The 20,529-nt window shown below is 34.3% G+C and overlaps 1 long non-coding RNA gene across 1 annotated transcript in view; it reads left to right on the forward strand.

The window, feature by feature from the left end:
* LOC138943536 (uncharacterized) overlaps positions 1-20,529 on the forward strand; it is a 214,881-nt gene that overhangs the window by 21,570 nt on the left and 172,782 nt on the right. The gene's annotated exons all lie outside the window — the stretch shown is intronic.

The following is a 20,529-nucleotide window of genomic DNA, read 5'->3' on the forward strand; positions in this document are numbered from 1 at the left end:
GAAAAATTTATCGCGCATTTAGAAGTCGCGTTTCGACAAATTCTCACGATCCGATAACCTGCGAAATTATCCTAACGATAAAAGGAAGAAATGAAGGAACGATAATTGACTGATTATTTTAATAGACTTGCTTATTTTCATGTTTTCTTCGATATCATGTGGTGAGGTTTCTCGCTGCTAATTATTTTATGTTAATTATTTTATGAAGCGCGTCTCTCTTTCGGTGTATGTTAGATGATACAGGAAGGTGAAGAATTCTTCAATAATGTCTTTCTCTTGCGATTACGTTAGGTAGAAGAAAATTATCTTATGCGTGTCGTTCTTTCAATATGGCACGAAACGAAGAATTATTAATGATTACACGTATGATGCATTAGAATTAAAAAAAAAAAAAAAAATTATATTTATAACAATTATATACAAGTACACGAAAATTATACGACAAGATGTGATAATGTAATTCGCGTTAATCGAATGAATTTGAAGAGAAAAAGAAAAATTAAATTTATATAGATATAGTAATATCATGATAATGAGAAATGCAGAAATGTAGATAACGAAAGCTCGTACAAGGTTGACTTTTTCCCGTAGATATAACTCTCTTTTAAGATGATTGTTATCCGATTGCGCGATCTTTTAATTATAATCACAATTTTACTCTCCAAATGCTGGTTCTATAATTATCGAAATGTATCATCGAAAGTTGGAAAGTGTTTCTCGATACTTTCTTTACAATTGAGAGAAAATTGATAATGTTGATTGATATCCAATTGCCTGCGATGAAGCCGTTTAAAGATTTAGATTTCCCGGAATAGCTGTAGCAATTAATGTTATTGGCATCGAGAGAGGGAGAGAGAACTGGAAAAGAAACACGCTGTACATAATTCGCAGAGAACGTTGTAAGTATTTTATTTCAAAACCAATACGTGCATACCCTTCGCAAAATTGAACTAATTGCGCGGTTTTACTGATGAGGGTAAAAAAGAATAGAATGAAAATCGAGAGGCTAAAATAACATTTTTGCGTAACTTGTCGTAGAGAATATTCACAATGTTTGGGGAAATTATGCCGGGGGTTGTGTGTGTGTGTGTGTGCGTGTGTGTGTATGGTATTGCGTGTAATGTGCAGCAATAATAATTACATATTATTCCTCGCTCTCACACAGCAATATCATCGGTCATAGCCCATTCTCCCGAATAATGTGTTTTCTATTATTTTGTTGACGTCCCGATGTTGTTAACATCGTAATTTATTATTTTTGTTTGATGAATGGCCTGTAATTTATGAACGCACGACGATCGATTTATCTCCTAAATTTACGTTGACTACATTAATATATTACGAAACGCCGATATAGAGATATATTATATCTACATATTAGCGTGGTATATATGCATATATTGTATATACATTGAACTTTGTAATATATATTTAAAAAATTCACTATTAAATATTTTGATTAATTAAATTCTAGAATTTTTTTTTTCTTTTTTTAACAATTGCTACATGTCATCGAATTTTTAACGACTTTGTGCTATTGCTGCGGAGGAGAAAAACAAAAAGGGTATTCGAGAAAGAGTTACTTTGTAATCGTCCTCGTAATCAAGTAACATATGCCAGACTCGCAATTGTAATTTCATACCCCTCGAATTGCAATAGCGATTACAAAGTTGGATAATTTGTATATCGCATTATATCGCGGCTCAACCATGTGTGTGTCACGCTGTTTCTGTAATTTGTCATGGCGGTAATCACAAAGTGATTCCATGAGAGATGATGATCTAGGTTAGGTTTTTCTTTTCTCGAATAGCGTTTCTCCCGCGTTTAATAGAACAATTCTTAAGTACTATATCAAGGATTTATCTTCCATAATAACGCCATTCCGTATCATTTTCGATACCATTCGTTTGCTCGCGTAGAAATTTGCGCTTTTCAAAATTTAAATATATTGGGTTGAACGCGAATACATCGTTTTACATAAAGGCATATTTTTAAAAAGAAGCCTATTTTTCCCAATTTCTTCGAAACTAGCAAACAAATTGTTTAAAGCTTCGTTTTTGAATGATACAATTCTAGTATTTCACTTGTCGATGAAAATGAATTCTATTGCTGGCGAATCTTCCTCCTATGCATGCCATCTTTGGTCGATATACGCGTGACGTGCGATCGGGGCTCGCGTGTCGCGTACACGTGACCACCGTCGAATCAGAGCGCGACACGCGGTCGGCACAATTCGTGCCCGGCAATTTAACGCAACCTGATTTTCTAAAAATGTACAAGAGTCCGGCGAAACTATTGTCGAGGCTGAGGAGGAGAAGGAGCTACGAAAGGTCTCGAGGAAGAGAATTAATCGATACTTGCTCTCGAATAGAGACAGAAGAGGGAGGTAATAGGATTTGATTTCTTCTTTTTAAATTTACGCACTTTTATTAAAGTACAATTAAAGCTGTGGAATAATAATATTTATATTTTTTTAAAGATTTGTTGGAGAGTAATTTCTCTCTTTGGTTTATTTTCTTTGTTTCACCAAAAGTAATGAACATTATTTAGCGAAGCTACCTGTTGCACGTTTTGATATTTGTTTCCTGCTGTTATGTGCGCGTACGATTTTGAAATGATAGTCATAGAGGCTCATTGTATCTTGTTCGTAATCATTTTACAATCATCATTCATAGACTTATAAACTTAAGGAGCATTAAAGCACAATTCTTCCATTGTTTTTCTAGTGCATATTTGTTCGATTCGTCGTTGGTTACCACAGAGTTGAAAAATTTGTGTTTCTTGTGTGTTAAAAAATATACCGATCAAAATTTTTGTGTTAAATATTTAACACATTTATGTATTAATTTAACATATTGCTATTGTGTTAGGTCTTAAGTGTTAAATTATTAAAATAACTGAAAAAAAAAAGTGTAAAAATAACACAATATGTATCTTTTAATTTTACGCAATAGATATGTTCCGTATTATTAGTGACAGGATTTATCTGTTTACAGAAAAAAAAAAATGTTGATTTTATTCTACAATAGAAGTGAGAATGACTATAGACCGTCAATAAGATTTTTCCAAATTAATTTTATCATTGAAAATATATCGATTTTTTACAAAAAATTTATTTCAAATTACTTTGAGGTTTTTTTTATTTATTTTATGTGTTAAAATATTAACACTTTAGTGTCACCATTTAACATGTACATTATGTTAAATTAATACAAAAATTTCTGTGAACCGGACACGTGATATCTGCTAATACAAATTTTTCAATCGCGCAGGTTATTATCCTTTATCAATTGTTCCTTATAAAAGCCACTTTACTTGTTTCCTTTTACAAGTCGTGTTTATCGATTCAGTTGAAGAAGTTATCGCAGGTGACTAAGAGCTTTATTAAGGCTTTCCGCGCAACGTTACCTCAATGATAGAAACGAAATAGCTACTTGGGGATGTAGAAAGAAGATTACGATGATTATCGTCATACTGGCAAATAAAAGATGAACGTATCGTTGCGTAAAAATCACATAACATCAAGTGATCAGCAGAAATAATAAAGTAGATGGTGGAAAAAAAGTTAAATAAATTCCATTGTTTTATTTCGTCTTGATTCGGTGAATAAAACATTTTTAATTTGTATCTTATATATATTGTATAGATCCAAATTACGATACAAGTCCTGAATAAATTGTATTAAAAATTGTACATTATCAAAAATTTTGTAAAGTTACTGCATTTATTAAAAAGAGAAACGATCTCTTTTAAAAATATAATAAATATTAAAGTCCACTAAAAATAATATTAGATGTTCATGGAAATTCACACGAGTCTTTTGCAAGATGGATTAAAGTTTCAAGCGCTTGGCAAATGATCGATAATGGCGAGCAAATAAGCATAACAGCGCCTGGCGAATGGCGGAGATGCGAAAACAAATCGATTGCGTGATAGAAAATATACTGTGTGCTCCTCCTGTCGGTTATTATGTAGATTCATAGCAGGATTATACGCGCGCGTGTACGCGTGTGTTTGCGAACTAACGGGGCATCCCGTAATTTGACAGGTTTTCTATAAAATTACGAGATGTAGAAAGAAAAAAAAAAAGAAAAAAAAGAACGCCACGCAACCTGTGTGACGGAGATGCAAGTCATGCGTTTCTATTTGGCCTCTCATGGCTTATGCTAGTGGTCTCTCACGGACTGTCAGATTTTTGCAGACTTGGAAACGTTACTCTGTAAAAGTAACGCGTTATCGTTAACCGTTATTTCTTGTAAAAAGTAACTCGTTACTGATTTTAAAAAGTAACGCGTTACTTAGAAAGCAACGATTCGTTACTTTTTCGTTATGTTTCTGTTTTGCTAAATTTTCTGTAATGCTAAAGTAAGCTATTAGATTATAAAATTATTTAATAATCCATATTAAATGTAATAATCTAAATTAGTCTCTATATAGTAAGCGTTTTTTATATTAAATTTATTTAATGATTCTAATTTTTTTATGTTAATATCTTAACTTTTTGATACACTTATCTTTATAGGAATTTAAATTGTAATTTAGAAATTTCAATTTTGTCGAAAATTTTTATCAAACATTGTTTTTAAATATTGATAATATTATTAAGGGCGTATTCCGTTATTCACTGCCAGTATTGTAAAATCTATAATTTACATTACTATAGATTTTCAGTACTGGCAGTGCCTATCAGGATGTAGCCTATGATAGAAGACTACAAAATATTTTTCAAAAAATACATCTATCTATTGAATAGATATAAGATGACGAAGAACCGAAAAGTAACGGCTAATTCGTTACCGTTAACTGTAAAAATGTAACGACGTTACCGTTACCGTTACAAACAGAGAAAAGTAACGATCGTTACCGAAATAAGTAACGGTAACGACATTACAAATAACGCGTTACTTGCCAAACCCTAGATTTTGGATAGTGGCTCTTTGAATGACAATGGGCGGAAGGTAGATTTGTGTATACATGTCGACGGGGAGAAAGGAGGGGGGAGGGTGTCACGGTTAAACTTACTCCCTGGATTGTAGATCGGTTTCCGATTGCGATAGACGTCGCTTTTTCCGGTTACGTTTAGATTAATGAAAACAACAGTGTGCTTTCAATGTCGAAATAATCGGCCCCCGAGCGATGGATATTAATTTCGCAGAGAATAATGGGCTATAAACCGCGCCGGCGAATTATTGAATTTTCAAAGTACTCGTGTATCTACTGCCGCGCGTTCAGTGACAAATAATTAATCAGGATTTATAAACCGACCGCGCGGAAATTACGCGCATCGTCCGATTCAACGCAACGAACGGTGCCGGTCCGTCAGCGTTCATTAAATCATCGTCGATCGATCAATCGGCGAATTACGCGCGTTACAATAAAACGCCGACGACATTTCGACGCTGTCACGTATCATGATCATTTACGGCAAATTGAATTATGATTTATAATAAACGATAAGGTCTCTCTCTCTCACTGAGCGCGACGCAAACTAATAGCATTCTCGTTTAAAATCGGAATTTTAAGATGCTAACGCGAAAGGATCAATTAGTACGCAACACGCGGTCCCGTATAATGCCGACATTGCGCGCGACTGCCTTCGCACATCTGCCTTTGAAAACGGCGCGATTGAAGTTTTATGTCTTTTTTTTTTTTTTTAATTTCTCGTTTTTATGATCTCGCTCAATGAATAAAATTTCTTGCCGTTGGAAACGATTAATCATTTATAATACATAATTACGCGCCTCTTGGTTATCTATCGCTGAAAGAGATGTCGCGAGAGACATTCTATTCCGATTGATGCGTACATATATAGGGAGAGCTAATAAAACGCGGCCCGGAGATAGCAGCTTGTCGCAAAGAGTCTTGCGCGAATCTCTCTTTGCGCGACGCCATCATTATTCTATTCTCGGTTTGAAATCGTCCCCGTGCTCGAGGGAGGTGGTTCTTCTTTCGCGACGCGCTCTCTCTTGCAGGGGCAGCCTGCTGTGAAATTGAAAAATTTTCGCGCGTTCTGCGACGAGCTCCTTGCAGACGAGTTACCCAGTGTATTTATATATGTGCGCGTTTCTATGTGCATAGGCTGCCGGGTTACCGGTTAGGCTTTGAGACCCACCAAACAGACCGGAAAATATGCAGCCTGCATAATTCAGCATAGGCGTGCACGTATACATGCGCAACATACACGCCTTTGTACGCGTGTGCGTACGCGTGAGTGTGCGTACGCGCACCCAAACGTTCATGGTTATCAGCTCCGCGAGTGATATACCTCTATATTCGTCTCTTCCTGTTTCTCGTTGCGTGGCCATTGCCAAATTATAAGTTTTCCACGCGACGAACGGACACGAGGGACATCGAGGTCGATCGCTTTCTCGCCGGCCTCTTATAATCACGATCGGGGAATCGTGTGACGGACGTAAAACAGCAGGTGCGTCGTTCTTCTAGCCGGTGAACTCGATTAATTCATCGCGATATTTGACGCGTTGTCGCAATTTCTTGCTGAAAAAATATTGACGAATCCAAGCCCAATCGAGAAGAATTGGCACAGAATATTTTTTTTTTTTTTTCCCCTATTATATTTCGCGTACATTCGTAATCGTTGAAATTTTCGACTTTCAAACGGGGGTCTTGAAAAAAATGTAGTTTATTTTTTTTACTTTATTTTTTTTTTTTTACCTTTTCAAATATTTAACGAAACAACTATCACATACATATTGGATAGAATTTTTATATAAACCATTACTGTTATCGCGCGCTATGAAACCTTTCACCTACATTAGTTGTAGATACGTCACAATTTTCCATGCGAAGACTTTCATATGGCAAGACCCCGAGATAAATCGCATATTCAGAGAAGCTTATTTACGTGATGCTTTTTACGGATCGGATGCAATCATGCGAACTGCAGTACATTATCGAATGAAGCCGAGGGCCATCGTTATAATTCACCGCATCGAATTAGTATCTTAAATTTAATGGCGCTTGTAAATAAATTTCAGATCTGTTACAGAAAGGATTCATCAAAAATTCTCTGGCAAATATTACGCTGAATCTTTTTTAACAAAATATGAAAGATATTAGCGGGTTTTTTTTTTTTTTTTTTATTATTATTATTGATATCTTTGGCAATGCATGTATAAAAAGTCGCATATAGAAATATTTATTTAAGATTGATATTAAATTATCTGAAGAATATAAACGCGGTAGAAAAATTTAACAGTTATTACATGTCCCAAAATAAATACAAATGTCAAAGTAATTTGAAATAATTTCTTTTGTAAAATCAATATATCTTTAATGATAAAATTAACTTGGAAAAATATTATTGACGGTCAGTAGTCACTGTCACTCCTATCGTAGAATAAAATCAACATTTCTTTTTGTAAATTTTAACACATAAATCTTGTCGCTAATAATACGAAATATATCTATCGTGTGAAATTAAAAGTAGGCGCGCGTTGTGTTATTTTTTTTTTTTTATTCAATTCTTTTAATAATTTAACATTCGAAATTGAATTAACACAACAGCAATATGTTAAATTTAACACACGAATGTATCCAAATATTTCGCAGAAAAATTTTAACCGGCACACTTTTCAAGAAGGAAACACAAATTTTACTATTGCGAATGATTAATTATTGTCTGTTTGTATGTATATGTAGAAGAAATTAATTAATTAATTTTGAAGTTAATCTTGTCGTGTAATTTTCATTTTTAATCAAAACAAAGTAAAAATTAATAATAGATAAAAGTTAATAATTGATAAATTTATCAGGTTGGATCTATGTGTGATTTATAAATCATTACGCAGGATTACAACTTTATACGTGCGTACGTGTACATATAAGTTAAGAATAAGGTACATGATTAGTGAAGTTTAATGCGAAAGCGCAACGTGGACGTCGAGCATTGTCGTTGAGGAGGGTCAGGGTTCCTCGTATGCACTTCGGAGACGATATTTTCAGGCTGGACAGTAGGCAATATAAATGTTTGGTGCTGCTGGTCGTCGTGACCAGACTGGTCGCAGGTCACTCACCGAATATGAAGTGAACATCGGTCGCTACTCGAGAACGGGCATCGCGATTGGCCGATCCATTTTGCACCGATAGCATCTCGATCATCGCAATGGCGATCGATTCAAAAACGAGCAAAGGTAGCAAGCTATGGCGAGTATCTGGCGATCCTACACGAGTCTCCAGAAATACGCTTTATTCGATCAATTTTCTGCTTACGTATGACGCATAATGCACACGTGCGATCTCCTTCTGTCAAAAAAATTTTTTTCTTTTTTTTTGTTGCGTGTCAAATTTTTTTGAATAAAAAAAGTTTTCAGAGCTTCGATAATAAATTACATTATCATTGCTTTATCACGATATTCTTCATTTTAGCTGCATTAAAATTTTAATGAGAGATTTTTCGATCGATTGCAATTAATTTTGTCTCAGCTCTACATTGATTATGATATCGTGCGATTTATTCGGCAGGCTGATCATCCGATAAAATATTTAAATAGATAGTAAAAAGATGCACCCTTGACGATACGTTTAGTGACGAATGATTAACAAAAATGCGAATTGTTTATATTTATATTGTTTAGGAGAATTTTTTATATACAGTGCAATAATAATTATAAGATTCTAAGCACATGTTACGGTCTCGAATAATATATGTCTTGGGATTCAATGAGTGACGTGGAGTTATTCCGCTTATCGTTTCGGTCCTTTCAATTCCAACATATAGGAGGTGTGTAAAAGAAGGAAACAACAATGAGAGATCCAACTGCGCGCAAACCACTCATCGCCGACCATACTTAACGATAAAAGTGTACCGTGTCAATGACCTTGCGTATACATGCGTGCGGGCTGAAAACGCACGCGGCAAATGAAACTTTTCCGTGGCAAAAATTGTCCGGTTTCGAGCCGACTAATAATACAATACGTAAGAGCAATACCAACCGATTCATCTCCGATATTGAATAACCCGTTGATTTTTCTCGCGTCAGAATTTTTTGCAAAAAAAAAAAAATGGCAAGCTTTAAGTAAAAAAAGTGTCAAAGAAGAAAAACATATTTCTTACATTTATACTAAACGTTTAAAAAATCAAATAAATAAAGCCGGATTATAAAAAGAATTAAATCGCAAAATAATATGACTTTTAACTCTTTGTAAGAGAAACTAATTGTAATTAATATTTTTTTCTAATTTATGACAAAAACTATTGATCGTATAGGAAACAAAAAAACGAATAATTTGCAGAAAGAGAGAGAGAGAGAGAGATAATATTTTTCTACAATTTTTAATAAATAACTTTTAAACGAGTAATAAGTAGAGATCTAACTCAAGTTTTGCAAAAATATTTATTAAAGTTTTCTTAACATATGTGAAAATTTTTATTTCGTTGGCAATGTTTTTTCCTTATCAAATTTGTCGATAAGCGATTACAATACGCAATTTTTCCATAAGAATCAATATTAAGCTTAAATTTAAATAATTTCCACAAATCGTTAAGAGAATTGTACTCAGATTTTGCACAGAAGAAATAATACAATAGTTTACGAAATTTTCATACTTTTGTGCAGCATATTTTAACGTATGACGCATCTTTAATACATTAAATTTCAAAAACAATATAGCAAAATGTATTGTACGTATAAATTGCAAATAAAACAAATTTTCTATGATGATACAATGGATTTGTGTGAAAACTTTGCGATGTCGCTACCTAAGAATCGAATGAAATCATTTACGAGTGAACAAGTTTTATCGTAAAGTGTTGACAAATCGCCAACATTATGCAAATATCGATACGAACTTAAATAATATTATATAATGCGAATCAGCTTTCCTTCTTTCTCTTACCCATATTAAGTTAGCCCCTCCACCAACGCCAAATTAAATCAAATACATCAAATAATTTAGTGCTAATTATGTGCTAATTAGTTGCCGTAGTCCGAATTTTGTTGCTCAAACCGTTTAGCAGGAATTTACATTCAAAGTGGGGGGTGCTAGCTTGACATTAAGCCAGCCCCCCCCCCCCATAGTGAAAAATATATATATAAAGCTCGAATCAAAAAATAAAATACACTAGAATTTGTTGCGTATTCTTAATTTTGTTAATGTACATGTTGGATAATTTTCATTTTTTAAGAATGACGCGTTAAAGATATATGTTAAGATTACAGAGTGATCAGAGTTAAATAAAATGTAATCGTATTAATGATCCAGTTCGAATGCTAATAAAATAGTAAAATTAATGCGCTCAACGATTATAATTATGAAATCATCAGTAATCATTAATGACGAATAACAGAAATAATCAAGGCAAAAATAATATGGTCAGTTTTAATTCTAAATATTTATATGATTATCAGATTATAAATAATTAATCAAAAAACAACTCGATTTTTCAATATCATCGTTTCCGTAAATTAAAAAATAAATTGACACGCATATTGTTAATTTCGTTAATGTACATGTTGGATAATTTTCATTTTTTAAGAATGACGCGTTAAGGATATTAAGATTACAGAGTGATCAGAGTTAAATAAAATGTAATCGTATTAATGATCGAGTTCGAATGCTAATAAAATAGTAAAATTAATGCGCTCAACGATTATAATTATGAAATCATCAGTAATCATTAATGACGAATAACAGAAATAATCAAGGCAAAAATAATATGGTCAGTTTTAATTCTAAATATTTATATGATTATCAGATTATAAATAATTAATCAAAAAACAACTCGATTTTTCAATACCATCGTGTCCGTAAATTAAAAAATAAATTGACACGCATATTGTTAATTTTGTTAATGCACATGTTTGATAATTTTCATGCTCTAAAAATGACGCGTTAAGGATGTTAAGATTACAGAGTGATCAGAGTTAAATAAAATGTAATCGTATTAATGATCGAGTTCGAATACTAATAAAATAGTAAAATTAATGCGCTCAACGATTATAATTATGAAATCATCAGTAATCATCAATGACGAATAATAGAAATAATCAAGGCAAAGATAATATGGTCAGTTATAATTCTAAATATTTATACATGAGCTATAAATCATTAATAAAAAAAAAAAACCCGATTTTTCAATACTATTGTTTCCATAAACTAAAAATTATATTGACAATTTTAAATGTTTAATAATAAATTCTACTCACCGACCGATGCACCGCTCTTGCATGTCTCACTTCTTTCCGCATCTGGTCATCGCGAGATCCCTTCCGTTTCCGGTTGCTCCCTTCGCTTCAAATTGAGACGAGACAGTCTATCAATTTGTCCACTCGTGCACAATCACTATTCTCATAATCACTATTTCACTCGTAGTCCAAAATCCGCCATATGCAATGACGCGGTAAAATTATTTCCATGCCGATTATAAACACGAAAGAACATATAATCGCGTATTAATAAATGGACGGAGACGATTTTCCGTGATTCTAATCGACATTCCCGATACTCACGACATCCACTTTATACACGGGATAAACTTGTGATGGATAAAAAAAGGCGAGAAATACGGAAAGAATATTTCAATCTCGCACGCTAATGCAATACGACGGTTACTGTAACGGTTACGGAAAATTTAGGCAGGTTGAGTAGTAGTAGATGGGGAGGGGGGAACGCGTCGTCGTTCCAGGGAAAGGAGCGAGCGCGTCTCTTCCAAGAAATAAACCGTACGCGAAGAATCCTGCGCGAGATAAATGAAACTAGCTCGAGCGACGCTCTTTTGCGATCTCGATTTATGAAATTGTGAATATAACTCTGAAAAAATGGATTACATTTGAAAACAATATTAAAGAATATTAAAGCAGAAACGTGTGGAACGCGACGCGCTTATATTTTCAACGCAATATTATTATATACGACAGCGAGTAAATTATTTCAGCGCCTAAATATGTTAAATAATGTATTCATCGATCGTTGTATCGTATTGTAAAGTCGATATACCAAAACTACAAATTACTCTCGATTCGGATATTTCGAATATTCGTTCGGATGCGAAATTCATTTTCGATAGATAAAAGATGCGTGGGAAAAATCTTGTCGTTTGCGAGTATATATATATCGAAAGATGCCTTAATCACGATTACACGGGTTAATATATTACACTCGGATAATCGCCTGTTATTCGATACAAGACCCCCCCGACACTCGTTCGTACGCGGATCTCACTTTCGACGGATAAAAAGACGCGAGAAACACGGAGCGCGACCGTAATTCGTCCTGAGACTCGCGCTTGTGGGAAGAGACTGACACGATTACGGAAAATTTAGGCTGGACGGGTAGGCGAGGAGAGGGGAGGACCGCGTCGCCGAACGTCTCGGTACAGAAGCGTTCAAAAAAGTTGGTCGTAAACATTCAGATATAAACAAAGAAGCGCGGCTCGAGAGAAAGAGAGACACAGATTATTTTAGTACCCAAAACATGCGAGCAACAAATTCTTTTAGTTAATTTATATAATATAAGAGCGCGTCGTATAGGGTCCGCGGCGACAAAGTATCGATTTTTAATACTTTAAGACCAGCAACAAATTCAGTTTCTTATATATTTCGATAGTACATTGTCCACAGATTATTTCAGTACCAAATACATGCGAGCGATACATTTTTTTATTTACTTTTACTTCGCGCAAGTGAATGGTACGGCGCGGCGAGACTGAGTATATAGTGGTATTAATTAAATAATATACTTTTTTTAAAATATTTTTATGTTATTTTAGAGCAACAAAATAGCAACAAATAATACGTCTCGATAATCGCGCTTGTGTGAAGAGCGTTACGGAAAATTTAGGCTGGACGGATAGGTGGGGGGAGGGGAGGGGGGAACGCGTCGTCGAATATCTCTTCCAAGAACAGGAGCGAGCGAGTTTTTTGCGAGAAAAAAATCGTGCGCCAAAAAACCTTCGCGATACGATCAAGGATAAGATAACGAAGCTCGAGCGATACTTTTGCAATCTCGCGATTATTTTCTGGCGAAATTATACATATAATCGAAGAAGAATCATTATTTTAAAAGAATATTAAAGTATATTGAAATACGCAACGTGTGAAAAACGCGACGCGAAGCTTCACCAATTGTAAAATTTCTCATTTAGCTGTTGGTACTCGTGGTTTCTCGCGGCATTTCAGAGACATCGATTAACGTTGACACGTCACCCTTAATTGGATTTCAGTAACATCCATAGTTTTAAAACTAACCAATCACCAATCAAGAATCGAATGACCGTGATTGGTCAATTTTACAACCATGAATATTATTAAATCTAACGTGTAAAATTAGTCGACTAACTGTCGACTAACCGAACACATTTTTTTTTTCTCTTAAATAAGAATATTATATTAGGAATGTTCATATGTGGTGTGTGAGCTGCTTTTCAGATATATTCCTCCTCGAATCTTACACATTCTATTCAACGATTATTCTCGTTGTATTATCGTTTCGCCATGAAAATTGATCGAGATTTTGTAATATAAGCTCTCTCTCTCTCTTTCTCTCGAGCCGCGCTTCTTTGTTTATATCTGAATGTTTACGACCAACTTTTTTGAACGCTTCTGTACCGAGACGTTCGGCGACGCGGTCCTCCCCTCTCCTCGCCTATCCGTCCAGCCTAAATTTTCCGTAATCGTGTCAGTCCCTTCGCACAAGCGCGAGTCTCAAGACGAATTACGGTCGCGCTCCGTGTTTCTCGCGTCTTTTTATCCGTCGAAAGTGAGATCCGCGTACGAACGAGTGTCGGGGGGGTCTTGTATCGAATAACAGGCAATTATCCGAGTGTAATATATTAACCCGTGTAATCGTGATTAAGGCATCTTTCGATATATATATACTCGCAAACGACAAGATTTTTCCCACGCATCTTTTATCTATCGAAAATGAATTTCGCATCCGAACGAATATTCGAAATATCCGAATCGAGAGTAATTTGTAGTTTTGATATATCGACTTTACAATACGATACAACGATCGATGAATACATTATTTAACATATTTTTAGGCGCTGAAATAATTTACTCGCTGTCGTATATAATAATATTGCGTTAAAATATAAGCGCGTCGCGTTCCACACGTTTCTGCTTTAATATTCTTTAATATTGTTTTAAAATGTATTCCTTTTTTTCAGAGTTATATTAACAATTTCATAAATCGAGATCGCAAAAGAGCGTCGCTCGAGCTAGTTTCATTTATCTCGCGCAGGATTCTTCGCGCACGGTTTATTTCTTGGAAGAGACGCGCTCGCTCCTTTTCCTGGAACTGATATTCGACGACGCGTTCCCCCCTCCCCATCTACTACTACTCAACCTGCCTAAATTTTCCGTAACCGTTACAGTAACCGTCGTATTGCATTAGCGTGCGAGATTGAAATATTCTTTCCGTATTTCTCGCCTTTTTTTATCCATCACAAGTTTATCCCGTGTATAAAGTGGATGTCGTGAGTATCGGGAATGTCGATTAGAATCACGGAAAATCGTCTCCGTCCATTTATTAATACGCGATTATATGTTCTTTCGTGTTTATAATCGGCATGGAAATAATTTTACCGCGTCATTGCATATGGCGGATTGTGGACTACGAGTGAAATAGTGATTATGAGAATAGTGATTATGCACGAGTGGACAAATTGATAGACTGTCTCGTCTCAATTTGAAGCGAAGGGAGTAACCGGAAACGGAAGGGATCTCGCGATGACCAGATGCGGAAAGAAGTGAGACATGCAAGGGCGGTGCATCGGTCGGTCAGTAGAATTTATTATTAAACATTTAAAATTGTCAATGTAATTTTTAATTTATGGAAACAATAGTATTGAAAAATCGGGGGATTTTTTTTTTTTTATTATTAATGATTTATAGCTCATGTATAAATATTTAGAATTATAACTGACCATATTATCTTTGCGTTGATTATTTCTATTATTCGTCATTGATGATTACTGATGATTTCATAATTATAATCGTTGAGCGCATTAATTTTACTATTTTATTAGCATTCGAAATCATCATTAATACGATTACATTTTATTTAACTCTGATCACTCTGTAATCTTAACATATATCTTTAACGCGTCATTCTTAAAAAAGCAAGAGGAGCAACAAATTCAGTTTCTTATATATTTCGATAGTATATTGTCCACAGATTATTTCAGTACCAAATACATGCGAGCGATACATTTTTCTATTTACTTTTACTTCGCGCAAGTGAATGGTACGGCGCGGCGAGACTGAGTATATAGTGGTATTAATTAAATAATATACTTTTTTTAAAATATTTTTATGTTATTTTAGAGCAACAAAATAGCAACAAATTCTAGTGTATTTTATTTTTTGATTCGAGCTTTATACAGGGTGACCCATTTTAACTTAGGCAGCCAAATAACTCGAAAAATAAGCACACTACGAAAAAATGTTTAGAATCAAAATTTTGTCATTTCGAGGGGGACGTACAATGACGTTAAAATGAGCCCCCCCACCCCTTCCCCTGGGCGGTGAGGGGGGGCAAGTTTGAAATCTTAAATGGGAACCCCTATTTTTTATTGCATATTCGGAATCTTTGGCTAAAAACACATACAATTTGTCTGAAACATTTTTCTCGATTCATGATAGATGGCGCTGTAATCGACGAAATTCAATTTCTTCGATTTCTCTTACTGAGAACCCATGCTTACGATTCTGCAATAAATTAACAATAAAAATACCACGTTTTCATTGTTAATACTCGAAATTAGTCTTAAAACAAACTTCTCATTATTTTTTATTACTCATTAATTACTTCTCAAGAAACTGCTTGACTGATCGTAACAATCTATGTGCCGTAGTTTGAGGGATTCCCAGTTCTCGTTCTATTTGACGGGTACTAATATGGGGATTTTGATGAACCATAGCCAAAACTGCGAGCAATCTAGGGTCATTATTATTATGAAGTCTATTCCTTCGCCTTTCGCGATGAAGTGGATTATTACGAGATCTCCTTTCAATGTTTATAATTTGTTGATCAGTAGGATGGCGGCGATTTGGGAATCGCTCCGCATAAGTACGGGCAGTAAGTCTGTAATTTCTACCACATTCGCCAAAGGTTATAAGAATATCGACTACTTCTGTAGGCGTATAATTTGCCATTTTACCAGAATTTTATCAGAGTACAAATGTTAAAAAAATACATAAACACTTGTGACTTTGGCACTAAATGGACAAAATTTTGGAGGGATACTTAGAGGAACTCCATCAGATGGAAAGTCCAAAATGTCTCGGTACTTTGCACCATTCAAGTTGCCTAAAGGGCAGGTTACGCTAAAAGCAGTTTCTTGAGAAGTAATTAATGAGTAATAAAAAATAATGAGAAGTTTGTTTTAAGACTAATTTCGAGTATTAACAATGAAAACGTGGTATTTTTATTGTTAATTTATTGCAGAATCGTAAGCATGGGTTCTCAGTAAGAGAAATCGAAGAAATTGAATTTCGTCGATTACAGCGCCATCTATCATGAATCGAGAAAAATGTTTCAGACAAATTGTATGTGTTTTTAGCCAAAGATTCCGAATATGCAATAAAAAATAGGGGTTCCCATTTAAGATTTCAAACTTGTCCCCCCTCACCGCCCAGGGGAAGGGATGGGGGGGCTCATTTTAACGTCATTGTACGTCCCCCTCGAAATGACAAAATTTTGATTCTAAACATTTTTTCGTAGTGTGCTTATTTTTCGAGTTATTTGGCTGCATAAGTTAAAATGGGTCACCCTGTATATATTTTTTTCACTATGGGGGGGGCTGGCTTAATGTCAAGCTAGCACCCCCCACTTTGAATGTAAATTCCTGCTAAACGGTTTGAGCAACAAAATTCGGATTACGGCAACTAATTAGCACATAATTAGCACTAAATTATTTGATGTATTTGATTTAATTTGGCGTTGGTGGAGGGGCTAACTTAATATGGGTCTTTCTCTTCCTCTTCTTCAGAGCGCGTATTACGGGTGCAAGTATTGTATTATATTACGTATTAAAATTAACGTTAATGATAATTATCGGTAGCGTAAACGTGATACCGTAACGAATTACTGTATCGCGTCGTAAAAATGTTGCGATAGCATCGATAGCGTGAAATCGCCGCGTATTATCCAACGATCCCACGCACGAACGCACACGCTGCGTCTCGATTCTCGATTACTCGCGGGCTCCGCACGCGATGGATTCTGCTCGAGAATGTAAACTGAAACATTCACGGTTATTCATTAACGAGCAGCGACGGATTCACCGATAAGGATCCTTCTCGCTAACGTCGGTTAACGTTAACGGTGCTTTAACTGATTCCCGGAGAATCACTTAAGTCTCAATTAACTTTAACTTATGGAAAGAGGCGTACGCGCAAGTAGTCACTAATACACAATGCACTTTAGGATCTTGCCTACTAAAAGCTACTAAACTTGTGCTGTGAATTTGTAACTATTTGTTTCTCGAAAATTTATGCATCTTTATCTCTTCAATATTATATATATGTATATATATTTTTTTTTAATTCGAAATATTTTCAAGATATTTCCGGTGCTTCTGAAGGAGAAATTCTGAGAATGTTGTCTCGTTTTTTTTTTTTTTTTTTACGATATCGGGAAATTACAATTTGCTTGTTATTTACAAATATGTTGACGCTTGTTTGAGAATCGGGAACTGAAAAATTTTCAGATTTATATCTGTGCGCGCGCGAGCCGTTCGATTTTCCACGATTAGTCGTGGCGATTTTTATTTCCGCTCGCTGCGAATTAATACGAGCAAATCACCATATCGCGCGAAACGGACGGGGAATTAAATAAATATTAAACTCAAGTACGCGTTTAAAATATTTTCCATATCTGCGTTTGTGTAACGGAGAGCTTACGCGCGCGATTCTTCCATCGATATCGTCGACATTTTTTTTTCACCGCCAAGTGATAAAGCCAACCTGCAGGATAGTAAATATAAATATGCATATGGAAGAAAAGCAAATATTAACTGTTACGCGGCGTCTAGCGTTTTGCATTAAGCCAAATTATGTCAATATTAACTTACAAGAAGTTTTACCAATATCAAGTAAATCGGGCTATATTCTTTTATGTCAATATATCGAAACATGGACTTATATTTACGTTACGCTACTCTATAATTAAAAGCATCGATGTATAAAATATTCTAAAATTCCATTAGTAAAAAAAGACTGTTATCTACATTACATATTTTTTTTTATTTCCATCAGTGTTGCTGTGATATTGAAAAATTGTACATATTGATAATATATTTAGATTTCGCATTTCACATTTAATTAAAATAATTTAGTATCTATATATTATTTTAATGTAAAAGCGCGAAAAATAAATAAGGAGAAAAGGAATGGATACGTAAATTTTAGGGGAAAAAAAAAATTATACGCATCTATCAATGTTTGTAACAAATTAAATAATAAGAAATATATATATAAAAGTAAAGCGTAAAAATAATATTTTATAACAAACCTTGACATAAAAATTTTCCATTTATTTTTATCTATTTATTTATAAAAATCTTTCCCTATTTTTATAATTATATCTTTTTCTCTTTCTTACCCATTTGACGAAAAATATATTATTGTTTAGTTCTTGTAATTTAATAACATTTGTTATTTATGACATTTCTTATTGGCCCAAGTGCAATTGAGACTACTTTCCACTAGTTTCCGCGAATCATTTCCCTTTATGTTTAATTAAAAATAATATCCAATGTATACAAGGAGTTATTGCGTTAAGCATTAACATATTTTAGACTTTCAATTTTACATTTTATATCTAACATTTATGTTTCAATTATTTACAGCACACTTGTATCAGTGCAATTAAATTCTCGGTGGGACGATGCTTTATGATAAAAAAATATAGTTTAATTATCTCAATCGGAATCGATTAAAAATCGTGTATATTCGACACGTTGTAAAATTCCAATTCTCTGAAATTTAACGTTTTCTCGAGGGTTCGATTTTCGCCGAAAGCACCGGCGATGATTGTCGGGACTGTACCGTATTACGCGTCGGACAATTATTATGCCAGGGGCGGCCCCACGCAACATCGTACCTCGTAAGGAAGGTTCGGGCCGGATGTGGTACAGCGAAAGTTTCGTCCGAAATTGCGCGCGTCGCGCCGTTCGTGAGGGCCTAACGGGCGATTTTGGGGTAGGTCGCATCAGGCTGTCGAACATTCACACCGGCCCCTCTCGAAAGGGGATCGCAGGGAACGGTAAGTGAAGTGAGAGAGAGAGAGAAAGAGAGAGAAAGAAACGCGAGATTTCGCGGCGAAAGTTTTGTCGAGGCATGCGGTACGGGTGTACGTGCAGGATGATGATGTTATGCGAGTCGTTTCGCATGCCACACTCTCCTTGTATAACGTCGCTTTATTCTGCTCACCGAGTTAATATACAGAGATCGTTTTCGTCTGTTATTATTTTACATAGTTAAAAAATTTAACAGATACCACGTGTCCGAAACGGCCTACACAAATTTCTTTGCGTTAACTTAAAAAAAAAATATAGATCAGTTAAATAGTGACACATTAATACTGTATTAATATTTTAATACAAAATAAATGCAAATCTCAAATATTGCTGTCTAAGTGTTAATTCAAGCGTCAAATTAACACATGAACGTGTCAAATATTTAATACAAATATTTTAACCAGCATATTTTTTAACAAGAAAACACAAATTTTCCAAGTGTCTAATGTTATACAAAGATACGATCATTATTTTTAATTGCACAATTAATATGACAAATTTGACATATGAGTTTATTTGTACGATAAATTTCAATTATAGCGATATATTATATTAAATTGATTCGTGCATAAATAAGAAAGACACGCAGATATTCTCTCGCTTGCGCTTAAATACAATATACTTCGAAAATTTCTGCAATATTTCTTGGGCACTCTTTCCCCTCTCCCCCGTTTTATATTATAAAATATTATATTGTGTTTGTTTTATAGAATTTATTTTATTTATCGAAAAAAGCGAGAGTTTACTTAACGAAGTATATGTATTTAGTTAAGTATATATATATTTTTTCTATTATTATATTTTTTTATTTCCAATCTTATACAACGATATTTGTCGTTACGCCATCTTTCACATTATATTTTATACAATATTATATACATTACATGTAACTCTATATTTGTTTCATAAAAAAACCTAATAACTGCATCTTTAATATATGATCTGTTTGAATTTATTATGTAATAGCTTTTGTTTATATTATGTATATATTCAACTAAAAAGATTCTCGCTTCTGTCGAATAAAATTTTTTGAGAAATGTTTCTACATGAAACGCAAACAAGAATCTTTCATTAGCAAGTGGTGCAATTACTCTAAAAGAGACACTGTATAATATTAATAATTTAAATAATTATAAATTCGAAACACACAATGTTTTGTGAAATATATCTATAAATAAAAAATGTTTATAACTTGGAAAAAAAGCGTTTCTTCGAGCGATAACTTCTTAAGAAAGCATTTTTCGACCCATTTTTTGTCCAGAATT

Source organism: Polyergus mexicanus, unplaced genomic scaffold (genome assembly GCF_030449975.1).
Source record: "Polyergus mexicanus isolate NDT 795.1 unplaced genomic scaffold, iyPolMexi1.0 SCAF_27, whole genome shotgun sequence".
Taxonomy (NCBI): domain Eukaryota; kingdom Metazoa; phylum Arthropoda; class Insecta; order Hymenoptera; family Formicidae; genus Polyergus; species Polyergus mexicanus.